The 13,534-nt window shown below is 40.5% G+C and overlaps 1 non-coding gene and 1 pseudogene across 1 annotated transcript; both read left to right on the top strand.

Moving 5' to 3' along the window:
- Window positions 1-232: 232 nt before the first annotated feature.
- LOC147703433 (Nuclear RNase P) lies at window positions 233-539 on the top strand. Its single transcript, XR_015298573.1, has one exon.
- Window positions 540-2,954: 2,415 nt separating this feature from the next.
- LOC147703432 (Nuclear RNase P) lies at window positions 2,955-3,165 on the top strand (annotated as a pseudogene).
- Window positions 3,166-13,534: the final 10,369 nt, after the last annotated feature.

Below are 13,534 nucleotides of genomic sequence, written 5' to 3'. Positions count from 1 at the left end.
AGGCTGAATGTGAATGATGCATTATGCAAATGAGCATTGATCCTTGTGTGAGATAGACTAAACTTTTCAATCAAAGTGTTGCTTTTTGTGCAATTTTGCATCATGTTTTTAAGGCTACAGTGACTGTAGTGCTGTAAACAAGATGAATCAAATTCCCGTCATGCTCACCCTATGAGTGTGAGTAACTTGAAAACTAACCTATATATACTGCATTGATGAGTTTGAGCATTAGAGCAGAGGAAGCTCAACGTAGAGGTCACTGGCTGAGTGCATATGTTACTCCCTCACCTTAGGAAAGGTCTGAGACAAGAACTAGTCATCTTCCTAGCAGGTATCTCCTGAGCAAGGAGAACAAGCAACCAGAAACCTGTGGCTGGCAGCTGCTGCAAAAGAGGTTGTGCTGGGGCACGTTTCTGATTCCCAGATCAGCTGATGCTATACTCCTGGTATTGGAAGTGGCTTGTGGTTGGCTTGGCTGAGTGCTATGGTTGAGATGAGACAATGTCTCATTACCCAATTCAGACTACTCTTCATCTGCTCATATTTTTTCCTAAATTGAATATGCATCACACACTATACTGTAAGTGCTAAGAAAAATGACTAACCGTGCTTTTCTTCAAAGTACTACTTTGTTGTTATCAAACAGAAACACTGAATAGATCACATATCATAATTATCTCAAAAGCATGCTTTATTAGAATTTTCCAGGATGTATTCTTCACCAAATATAGACAATTTTACACTCACTTCATCAATGCACAGGACATCGATTGTGTATCCATCCTGTAATACACAGCATATACGTCAATTTCAAACACTGTCAATGCAGAGATTAATCAAAATTCTACAGAACATATGTTTAGTGTGCCTGAAATGTACTGTGTCAATCATAATAAAGTCTTTCTTTCAACCTTTTTTTCTGAGTTGCATCCAAAATAAAAGGAACGTTTTCACAAAACTGGACATTTGGCAACAATTCAGACAATCGCCCTCCATTTTGTGACATGTTTGCTTACTGACCATGTGCAATAACGCACTATAAACTGAATTCTGTAAGTTTAAAACATCTATTTTTCCCTTTCTACAAAAAATGCTAAATTCTGTTTCAATTGTCTATTAGTATTTCAAACATATTTCCAGGCATTCACTTCTAAATTCTTGACATCAGGGACTATTCAGACAACAGTTTCCATCTCTATTAGGCATGAGACTTAAAATGTGTAGTATTTTTTCCAACTTTCAAGATGAGCTCCCCTTTATTTCTTTCATAAGATTTGGTATAGCCGGTCAGCCACTAACTTCTTTAAAAACTCAGAACTGTACATAAGTACATATCCAGCCAATTATCAAAGTATCCTGGAGACCGAAAAGTCATGGACCAACAACCAGGTCTGAAGAAAGGTAAGCGGTGAGAGCATCAATGGCACAATGCAACTAGATATGGAGGGTATCAGGTTCACAATCTATACAGTTTGGAATATGGAGCTAGGATGCAGCAATAACAGGCTTCAAATATGAAAGAGTTGGAAGGGTTTTCTGAGGCAAGTAGACGTCCTAAATGAGAAAGGATTTAGAATGTCTGTATTATCATGTTTTACAGCATTTGTAATGCAATTCTCAAAGGAATAGATATTCAACTCAGAGCAGTATCCAAAGCCCAATGGAAGTAGAGACCAATGCAGAAAACTGGCAAACGTCCAGGTGGACAGTGACGAATAATAGTCCAAAAGAGAATTAAGAAGTTCTCCGTGAATAGCAGATAAAGGAGGAATTTTACAAGCAGGTCAAAAAATATAGGCAAGGAGGGACAGGAAAAGCTCTAACTAATGGAGATTTGGTGTCATTAGGAATGTTGAATATAAACATAAGCAAAGTTAAATCTTTAGTTGCATTAATTGGAGCTGGAATGAAATAAAAACAAATGACAGCAAGTGGTGATTCTCCTGAGTCTAACGATGTGCGATTAATTGTGAATAGAATCTCTGAACCAGGGCACCATTTCTACTGAGTCTTAATTTGTCGGGTGGAGATGGAAAGGCACCGTAATTAGAGAAGAAGAAGTAATGGGAAGCTAAACAGATCTTTGAATGAACCTATTTTTAAGGCGTCCAGGACAGAGCTGAAGTGTACTTTAATTGAAAGGTCAATGCTCATGCATGTGGAATTCTTCTGCCAGTTTACAGTGCTGTGGAGGGCAGTTAAATAGACATCTGCCTACTTGTCAACTTTTGAGTCTTCCGTGATTTAGCCTGAGCAGGAGACATTGCTGCACTGATGCCCCACTCCCGCTCTAGTCTACAAAAGCACTGCGGTCATGACCCCCTGAAGAATGCAAGGGCACGCAGTGCAGATCACAATGTACCAAAGACATAACTTTACCCTGTAAAGAAACACCAAGATTTAGCCTGGCTGCCTTCCCCATGGTTTTCATCAATTCAAAAATATAGCTGGTAATTTGCTTAGAGTAAACAGAAAATCAGAGACATGGCGGTAAGCATTTTCACAACTGCTAACAAATTTAAAGAAATAATCTAAGTATCTTTTTAATATACTATCAAATAGTAGACATACTTCAATTAAAGTTACTGTGATCTGGCTCTTCTTTTAATAAGTGCCAAAAACCATCAATAATTTATCTTAAGAGATATTTCCTGAAGCTAGACTACTAATCACTGCCTATCCATTAGCATTAAATGTGCTCCACTCTTCAGATTTGCATGTAAATGAGGCTGAATGTGAATGATGCATTATGCAAATGAGCATTGATTCATGTGTGAGATAGACAAAAATGTTCAAAGTATTGATTTTTGTGCAATTGTGCATCATGTTTTTATGGCTACAGTGACAGTAGTGCTGCAAACGAGATGAATCAAATTCCCGTCATGCTCACCCTATGAGTGTGAGTAACTTGAAAACTAACATATATATACTGCATTGATGAGTTTCAGCATTAGAGCAGAGGAAGCTCAACATAGAGGTCACTGGCTGAGTGCATATGTTACTCTCTCACCTTAGGAAAGGTCTGAGACAAGAACTAGTCACCTTCCTAGCAGGGATCTCCTGAGCAAGGAGAACAACCAACCAGAAACCTGTGGCTGGCAGCTGGAATATTTTGAATGTTGGTTGTTGGTTTCTGCAGCGGAAACCTTGTTCTTCTTCCTTGTTGGTTGGTTGTGTCATCTTCTGAGGATGAAGTCTCAGTGTTAGCAGTATAAGGTTTGTTCTGACGCCGTTAGGCGTAAATGTCTGCCCACGTGTATACCTCTCCCAGAAACCAACAACCAACATTCAAAATATTCCAGCAAGCTCCGAATCTCCTTCAACATCCACCGAGCCTTTTTTAGAGTTAGGCCAAGACCCACGCGAAGACCCAGGAGGGCAAAAAGAAAAAAACAAAGAACCTCAACAAACAAGAACAGTAACGAGCAGGAAGGACAAACCCAAGGGGAAATAACCGACAATCTGGTTATCAACATTTCTGACTTTCACTTCAGTAAAACTCAAATAAGGATCTTACAAAAAGGCACCTCATTCATTCCAACGGCTTACACCAACAGACTCGAGTTGGAAATGTCATTTTTTAAACTCATGAGGAAACTCCGCTTAAAGCATTTCTTCCAGAACATAAGACAAACACCCATTGACCCTGACCCGGATAAGCTGAAGGGCCTACGTCCTAAGAGCAATTTTGTGTCACCAGTCTCACACAAAACCCTTGATACCTATGAGACCCTAGTTAGGAATGATCTATCTAAACTCAATTGCCATCTGAGATCCAAGAACAAGAACTACACCATCAAAGAGATCAATACCCTCAAATCTATTTCAAACAACAATCAGATCACCTGCGTTAAGGCAGACAAAGGTGGTGCAATCGTCATTCTTAATACGTCATACTACGAAGGCCAGGCATCCCTTCACCTCTCGGACACCAACACATACTTGAAGTTACAAAACAATCCCACCACACAATTCAAGGGAAGGCTTGATAACATACTGAGTTTGGCACTTGAAAATGAGGTTATTACTGACAAAACCACAAAGTACCTCACAACCAAACACCCTAAAAGTCCCAAATTCTTTTTGGTTCCTAAAATACACAAGGATCTTCAGACACCCCCATGCAGGCCCATAGTTTCCACGTGCGGCAGCATCCATGATCCTGTGGGGAAATTTTTGGACAAATATCTACAGCCCATTGTTACCTCCATACCCACGTTCATCAGAGACACCACTGATTTTCTCAATAAACTCAATCGCGTGGAAATAGAGGACCGTAGCAATCTACTACTGTGCACAGTTGATGTTTCATCCCTGTACACGTCCATCCCCCATTCTATGGGCATTGAAGCTATAGAATACTGTTTGTTGAGAACTGAATTGGACAACGATTTCAAACTTTTCCTAATGGAATTATTACAATTCACCCTATTTTACAGCTATTTCACATGGAAAGACGATTGGTATCAACAAATGACCGGAACCTCAATGGGCAATTCAGCAGCGCCTGCCTATGCAAACATTTTTATGCACAGATTCGAAGAAGACCATATATTCAACAAGACCACATGGACCGATCACCTTAGAATGTTTGTAAGATTCGTAGACGACATTTTCTTAATCTGGCAGGGCCTACAAAACATTTTGCAAGAAGAACTGTCTCAACTCAATACCATCGATCAACGAATCCAATTCACTCATGAAATTCAAACAGAGTCCATAACCTTTCTTGATGTCAGGATCACCAACACCACCACAGGATTTAAGACAAGTTTATTCCGAAAGAAAACCGACAGGAACAATACTTTAAATTATTCGAGCTTCCATCCACAACCTTTGAAAAACCATTTGCCATACAGTCAACTGATCAGAGCCAAAAGGATTACATCCGACATTGACCACTTCGAGAAAGAGGTTCAAACCACGACATTGAGATTCAAAACCCGAGGGTACCCAGACCAGATCCTCGAGCAGGCCAAACAATGGTGTGCAACCAAATCCAGAAATGACTTACTGTTGAACATAACAACACCTAAAAGAGACTCAATTACTATCGTCTCCAAATATTCTACAGTCAGTAACAAATTCAAGCAGATCATCAAAAAACACTGGGAGATTCTCAGGATTGTACCCGATTTCAACAAGATTTTTGACAATGATCCAATCTATACTCGAGCTCAAAATCTAGGAGAACTCATCAAAACCTCCAATCGCACTATCACTGATTTCAAAGGAACAATTCAATGCAGAAATTGCAATCACTGCAACAACGTGATTCAGGGAACGACTATCAATCACCCTATGAAAGGAAACAAGATAAAGATCAGAGCCACGGCGACTTGTGATACTTCTAACGCAGTTTATATGTTGAAATGCCCCTGTGGCAAAATTTACGTCGGACAGACGGAGAGAAAATTAAAAATACGACTTAATGAACATAAGTCCAACATCAGAACCAAACAAGCCAAATCATCTGTCGCTCAGCATTTCCTAGAAGCAGGTCACGGCATTAGTCAAATACGATATTACGCTTTGGAAACAGTTACCAAACAAGAAGGCAAAGACAATCACATTGAACTGCTAAGGAGAGAGAACTATTGGATTTTCACACTGTCTAGCATAAAGCCACATGGTCTTAATGATCGTGTGGAATACCTATGTTATCTGTAAAACGCTGAGTTCAAGTTAACAGCTCCCAGAATGCGAGTAGTGACTAGCTCTCTTACTCCATGGTTATACCTTATTTTGTTAGCTATGATGAGAATTAGCAATATTTATTTTATGCTTTTTTTTATTAATTTAATATACTATGCGGCAATTCATCAGCAGATCCGAGATCTTTCGGTACTGCTCAGTAAACCTTCAAACTGTTTCTTGTTTATTTCATTCTAACATATCCACTTACATGTATGATATCACTTGCACTTCCCTTCGTTACTTTCATTGATTTTCTCTTCCCATTACACTCGTCGAGTTTTTTCAGTTATACACGAGTGTCACACAATAGACACCCTGTACCTTTAACTAGGCGCTTAACGTTGCCCCGCAACCATTTGGGTTTTAACTACATCCAGGGATTAGTCACGCCCAAACCCGGTCGAGAACAATCACATCCACGGTTAAACCTGTCCGTGCACGCCACGGTAAGCCGCGCTTGTTTTCGTGTAAATTATTTCTTTTTCTTAAAATTAACCAGCATGCGCCTGCATCCACTTTTGTTTATACTCTCACCAGAGCACTTTGGGTTCATTGTAAATTATTCCACTACGGGCTTCTCGCTCCAAACAGCCATTTTTTAACGTATATTACACGCCGCCTTTGCAAAGTTCCACGGGGCTGAGCACCGATAAGAGCTACACTTTCTCAACAATCGTTCACCAGCATGACTTTCGTTTCACGGAGTCTCGTATTTAACCATTTTCTTTTAGCCATTTAGTACCCCTAGTATATATATGTTTCTCTTTGTTGACAGAATATATATCCCCAGAAGAAGGCATGAGCTAAATGCCGAAATGCATTGGGATGGCTTGAGTGCATTTTTCGAACTTGGATGTTACCATTGAATATATACTTGTGAATACAACAAGATGCATTAAGAATACAAGATTAAAAATACGAGCATTACAAAATATGAACTTTGTCGTTTACTTTACATGAATCATGAATGAAACCTTTGTATAAGGACATTTGAGGAGCCCGGAGGACATTTCTCAATGTTGAGAGTGCTACCCTATTGTATTTACCACACCCCCAGCCAGAGGGCGATTCTCTGGAGCACCACACAGATTTGAAACTTCATTAAAAAGCTGTGCGTCTAGTAATAACCCTTTTATGAGATGAGACAATGTCTCATTACCCAATTCAGACTACTTTTCATCTGCTAATATTTTTTCCAAAATTGAATATGCATCACACACTATACTGTAAGTGCTAAGAAAAAATTACTAACCGTGCCTTTCTTCTGGTACTACTTTGTTGCCATCAAACAGAAACACTGAATAGATCTCATATCATAGTTATCTCAACAGCATGCTTTATTAGAATTTTCCAGGATGTATTCTTCACCAAATATAGACAATTTTCCACTCACTTCATCAATGCACTGGACATCGATTGTGTATCTGATAGAGCACGCAGGTCGCCCGACTCTTTATTTTACCAGATTTCACGCACTTGGGCCCATGACGTGTTTATGACAGTATTTTTGGGAATTGGGTGAGTTTACACACCACCATCAGTAATTCTATATAATTTTCTTACCACTTTTACCAGAGTACCTGACTTACCACCTTGTCACAGGTACCTATGTTTCTGACAGATCAAGTGCTAGCAGTGGATAGAAGATAAGACTAGCAAGTATACTTTATACATTTAATCATACTATATACCTTTTATAATGACCACAGACACCTGAAGGGTTTTAGAGATTTTTATATAGTAAGTTTCAAATCCCGAATGCCATGAGAATAAAGTTGATACAGATTAGAATATCGATAATTAAGATTATGACTATAATATAGCTATGAATGAGAGCAAGCACCATTGAGAGAGAGAAAAAAACTACAGGGTAAGGGTAACAGGGAACATGCTATTCAGTTTTCAGGCTTATACTAAGGTAGGTGAGTTTAAAACGTATTAGTCAGTGAATTGCTAAAGTCCTACAAGTGATTCAAACTGATCTTAGTCTAACTGCTAATTTTAAGCATAGATTCTAAACACATGTAAAATTAGATTGCACTAATTAAGTAAACAATTTCAATAATGTCCTACAGGTAGGGGAAAAATGGAACACAGCTAATAAACAGTTTGCATGTAAGTCTAATGGAGATGACAGAGAAAATACCATGGGCAAGGATGCTTTATTAAAAGGAAAAGATAAGAGAATAGATAGACGGACACCCACAAGTGTATATTTACCTAGGACAGGAATGAGGACTAACCCTGGCCACGGGTCAGTTTGGGAAAAGGCGAGGACAAGGGCCCTCAAGGACTTAGGATGCCAGTAGGCGAGCAGGTACAGCTCATGGACAGTCAGGACGGGATACCCCTCAGGATATGGATCAGGACTGGGCTCACCAAAGGGCACGACCAACACCTGCAGCTTCGGATGTAACGCCTGCGCTACTCCCTCTCTGCACAGAATCCGCCAGTAACCCCGATTGGGTTCTCGAATCTCCCAGCAAAGTGCTTCGCCAGCACTTAAGACTATTCCACCCCTTGGAGTTTGTGGAAATTACGGACAGAGTGCTCCGCAGCTCTCTGTATCAATCACCTATAGAGTTCGTAGGGTCTGTGACAGGTCAGCTACTCGGACAAGTCGGACAAATTCTCTAGCTAAAACTAGGCTAGTTATACTCTTTTCGGGTCCCTAGACCACCCACAAATGTTGCAAGTGACAGGATCCCCAACTTAGGATTGGTCAGGAGAGGTGGTTAGGTCATTGTCACCACCTAAAATTCTGGGTTCCCATAATTAATATTCATTTGTCGTACCCACCCCTTACATTCCAGCTCCCATGGCATACGTGTAGAAAAGACAATGGAGCACACAAACATTATGGCACAAATAGATACATTTCAGGTACAAGTCGAAGTCATCTCCCAGGCCAAAGAGCAGGTTCCCAGGAGCATCTCAGCTTCGGCAGCCATCTGGCTGAGTTCCACTGTTGCAAGACTTCGTTTCTCATGTCACGTGGTGAGTCCCTGTCAGACTTCTAAGATGGCCCAGGCCCACAGATACGCGGTACATGAAAAGTAAGCGAAAACAAATTAGAAACACAGAAAAAATGAATACACTGTACACCATGATTAGCTACACTACATCCCTTACTTTATAATATCTATAGCATTAGGGTTTTAGGCAGAAATAGACAGATGAACAAAAGCGGCAGTAGCAAGCGGAGAGCATGTTAAAGACAAAGCGGCCATATTAGCAATACTGCGCATGAGCGAAAAATCCCTCCAGAACTGCGAGTGCGTCACATCACATGGGTATGACCGACGCATGCGCAGACTAGATTTCTGCGAAGCAGCGATTCTGTAGTATGCAAGCCTCATTAGGATTAATAGACACATAGGCAAGCATCTCTGGGACACCCGCGTGTAGTGTGAAGAGTGCAATATTAATTACAAAACAGGTTGATTAATAACATTATAGATTAGGCGAGGTTCTTGAAAGGGAGCAAGTCGCTTTGCGTGCGAATCCTTGCTCCATCAATCCCCTCTTTGATGATATTTACTATCATCACTATTAATGGAAACAGATGCCAACTTTCAAATCTCATCCATCTCAATCTCCACAAATTTATTGTTAATTCTTTTCCCTGCATCCTTATTAGGATGGAAATTCTTGGCCTTTTTGTATATTTGGTTTCTCAGCTCTTCTAATTCCAGTTTATCTATATTCCGTTTCACTCCTTTCTTATTTACCGTATATTTCTTTCTGCATTTTTGACATTTGCAGCAAATTATAATGATCAGCACAACCAAACTTATTCCAGCTATTGGCATCAGTATTTTCCCAATGAGACTACTACCTATGTTAGAAAACCAACTACCTACAGAAGAGAGACCATCAGTTAGTCTCTTCCAGGCACTATCAACCTCCAGTGGTTTGAATTATTTTTCCAAATTAGTTATGTTTCGCACATATTTCTTAATTTCTACGCTCTTATCAGGAATGTAAGTGCAACAATGTTGCGCCTTCAGCATCCTGCAGACTCCGCCTTCTTTTGCCAATAAGGTATCAAGAGCAAGTCGATTATGTAAAACCATTGATCTGATCGCAACCATTTCAGTATTGACCAGTAGGTATCCAGCAGCAGTGTCAGTTGATAACCGATCCACTTCTGTAGACAATTTGCAAATTCAATGAGTATTTAGAACCACTCCCACTCCAGGTATCAGTGCACTAAATATATCACCTATAATTTCTCCTACACTTTCTCGTCTACTACGTACTAAACCATTAGTATTTTCATTGCTTCCAGCGGCGTTGTTCACATGGTATATTTTCGGGAAGACAATGCCAAAATAGCAGCTTCCATACCAGTGATCTGGCAATTTGAAATAAGCCTTGTTTCCACATATATAATAAATTCCGGGAAACACAGGTTCTGACCCATTTTTGAAACCCCAACCTCCAATTACCTTGTAATTGTGTTCGCATTCACTGGAACCGATGAATGCATTGCTATAATAACTAGTCTTTTCTCTATGAAGACAGAGTTTCCCTTTCCGTTCGAAGTCCAGTAGCAGTGCAGGATTAGCTTCACCATTTGAGGTGCTTTCCATGTTTTCAGCCCATTTAGGAGTTTTCTGTTTCTTATCATTTGCCTTTTTCTGGAAACTCTCCCTTCTCTTTTCTGCCATTTTTAAGAACATTTTCTCTTGTTCATGTAATGAACAAGTTAAATTACTCCTGCGTGCTTCATTTAAATCTATGTCACCTATAGTCAGGAAGTTTTCTCCCATATAACGAGTCACATCACTTCTAATATGTACAATATTCAGGTTTCCCCGAATAGGAAGTTCAGAAAAGATTACGTCAGAGTTTGAATAGTAGTACTGTAAGGTGCTTCTATAATATAAGCTTGTTAGTATACTACAGGAAATTCCATAGGTTAGGGGTAGATGGTGATAGGTCACACCTTCAGCTACAGAAGTAGGTAACTTCATGCAGACATAGCAATCTTCTATTTCCATAGCTTCTACATAATGCACTAAAAGATTTGCAAAGACATTTAAATGGGTTCTGTTTCTGATTCTGTGATAATGTAGTCCTTCTTCATCTGATGCATCTAAGTCAGGTCTAGTTTGTTTCATGCTAACTGTATTCTCACGTCTTTCTACACTTCGTGGTGTTTCTTCGGTTTGTACAACTTCTGTGTCTGGCGTCACTGGTTTAGTAGGGTACAAGTTAGTATCTTTACTTATCATAAAAGGTATAAAGACCGTTAGTCCTATCCATACTACCAGTACTATTGCTACACTACATAAGCATATTTTACAGCATGTTTTACAACAGTTTCCTCTAGGTCTTCCATTCACATTTGAATCAGACATCAAGAGGCTTACGTCTCCTTACTTTCAAGTTGGGTCTTCTTCTTCAGAACTCTGATCAGCAATCGAATTTTGGTCGCTTTTGTCGCTTATTTCGGGATCATCAATTTCTTCCAACACCAAGTAAGTCCATTCAGGACTCCGATAATTTTTGTTTTGTCTCTTTATTCGGGTACTTCGTCTGTTTGGCTGAGTTCCTGTTTTCTGTCTTTCACTGGCAGCCCGTTTTCTGTCTTCTAATTTCTCTTCTACAGTCTGTAATCTTAGTTTCAGTCTTTTTATGTATCTGGGTTCACTTTTCTTCTTGAGCCTTTTAGCTGTCACTGTAGTTTGGCCCTCCTCACGAGCCCTTTTATTTTTGTTTAGTTGTGGCACTGTTACTTTGACGGTATCTTTTTCCCTGCCTATCTGACTAGTCCCAGGTCTTTCTTCAGTTTCTTCTGCCTGGTTTCTAAGCTGGCCTTGTTCAGGTATATTTTGGATTTGTCTATGATTTTCAACTATTTCAGGCTCTGCCTCCTGAACACGTTTGTCTATTTCTTTCTGTTCGTGTTCATGCACTTCGAACCCTTGATTTTCTTCCGCATGAACTTCAGCCCTAATCTCTATCTGGCCCTTTTCAGTTTCTGGAGTCTTTGGAGGAGTGTCGATAACTTGGTCTGTCCCTACTTGACCTACTTCCTGATCAGGTCTGATGTGATTCTCGTTAACCTGATCTTTTCCTTCTATTCCTGTCTCATCCTCACTATCCCACTCTCTATCTAAGTAGGAATACTTTCTGGTTCTTATTGGATCAAGAATCAGATCGTCTGGTGGGAACCATTTGTCTTGACTGGTGCTCGGTAGTATGACATCAGCTAGATCCGGACCCTCATCTGGAGACTCCTCAGCTGCACCACCTTCAGCTTCAGTCGCTTCTTCTCCGGTTACCCTCTTAGTATGGCTGGCATGGATCCACTTTGGTTCGCCTGCGCACTTCACGGCAGTTGTAGTGACAAGGATCACCTATCTCGGTTTTCCCCACTTTGGTCTGAGGCAACTCTTCCGAGTGTGTTTCTTCAACATAACCCAATCACCAGGTTTCAGTTTATGAGCTGGAGTTGTTGGCCAGGCGACAGCGTCCTCCCCAATCTGGTGAGAGATAGAATGCACTTGGTCACCCAGCTGCTTGCAGTATTCTAGTACCAAATCATCAGAAATACTTAGCAGTTTGTGTCCAGGTACCCATGCCTGCCGCATCACTCTTCCCATTAGTATCTCATGGGGACTCAGGCCTGTCTTTCGGTCTGGAATGCTTCTCAATCCCATCAGGACAAGAGGCAAAGCTTCTATTCAGTTCAATCTTGTAGAGTTACACATTTTTGCCAATCTTGATTTTACAGTGCCATTCACCTGTTCGACTACTCCAGAAGCCTCTGGATGATATGCAAAGTGCAGTTTTGGGGTAATCTTGAATGCTTTATAGAGTTCTGCTAAGATTTCATTGGCAAAATGCCCACCTCTGTCTGTTTCAATTGTTTCTGGAAAACCGTACCTAGGTATTAGTGCCCTTAGTAACAATTTGGCTACAGTAATGGCATCATTTTTCTTTGCTGGGTAGGCCTCCACCCATCTTGAGAACAGGCAGACTATAACTAGGACATACCTATATCCTTTGCACATGGGTAACTGAATAAAGTCAGCCTGTAGTCTGATAAAGGGACCTTCTGCCTTTCCAATCGTACTCTGGTCCACTACTGTTCTTTTTCCTGGGTTAAATTGCTGACAAACCAAGCACCTCTGGCAAAGTGTCTCCGCAATGTTTCTGAACTTCGAATTGTACCACATTTCTTGGAAAACACTGCACATTGCATCCCTTCCTATGTGTGTGTCTCCGTGTATTAATCGGGCCATTGGAGCAACCATACTGTCTGGCAATACAGGCATACCCTTCCCACAAACAATAACACCATCCCTATCCCTAGGTTGACATCCATCTGTCTCCCATCTTTCCTTTCCTTCTTCTTTTGCTGCTTGCTGCAACTCTTTCAGTTCCCTCCAAGTAGATACATTCTCAAACACCGTAAGTTGGCAGCTGTTTCCGCCTCCCCATAATTTGACTTTTAGGGACATTTTGTATCGGGCACAATATTGGGCAATTTGGTCAGCATATCGATTTCCGGCTGTCACATCGTCGTTGCCAGATTTGTGAGCAGTACACTTGACCACCGCCAATTCTTTGGGCAACTGGATTGCTTCCAGTAGGTTCTGTACCACTTTTCCATTTCTGATAGGGGTACCTGAGGAAGTCATGAATTCTCTTTGCAACCATAGCTGGCCGAAGTCATGCACAACCCCGTAACCATATTGGCTGTCAGTGTATATGGTTACTCTCTTATTTTTCCCTTGTTTACAAGCTCTTCCCAATGCAATTAATTCAGCTACTTGGGCAGATTTTATTTCACTTAAGTAAGATGCTTCTAGGGTTGTTTCTA

This window comes from Lissotriton vulgaris, chromosome 7 (genome assembly GCF_964263255.1).
Source record: "Lissotriton vulgaris chromosome 7, aLisVul1.2, whole genome shotgun sequence".
NCBI classification, from domain to species: domain Eukaryota; kingdom Metazoa; phylum Chordata; class Amphibia; order Caudata; family Salamandridae; genus Lissotriton; species Lissotriton vulgaris.
Note: the sequence above shows the minus strand (reverse complement) of the source record. Positions and strands in the feature narration are given on the sequence as shown.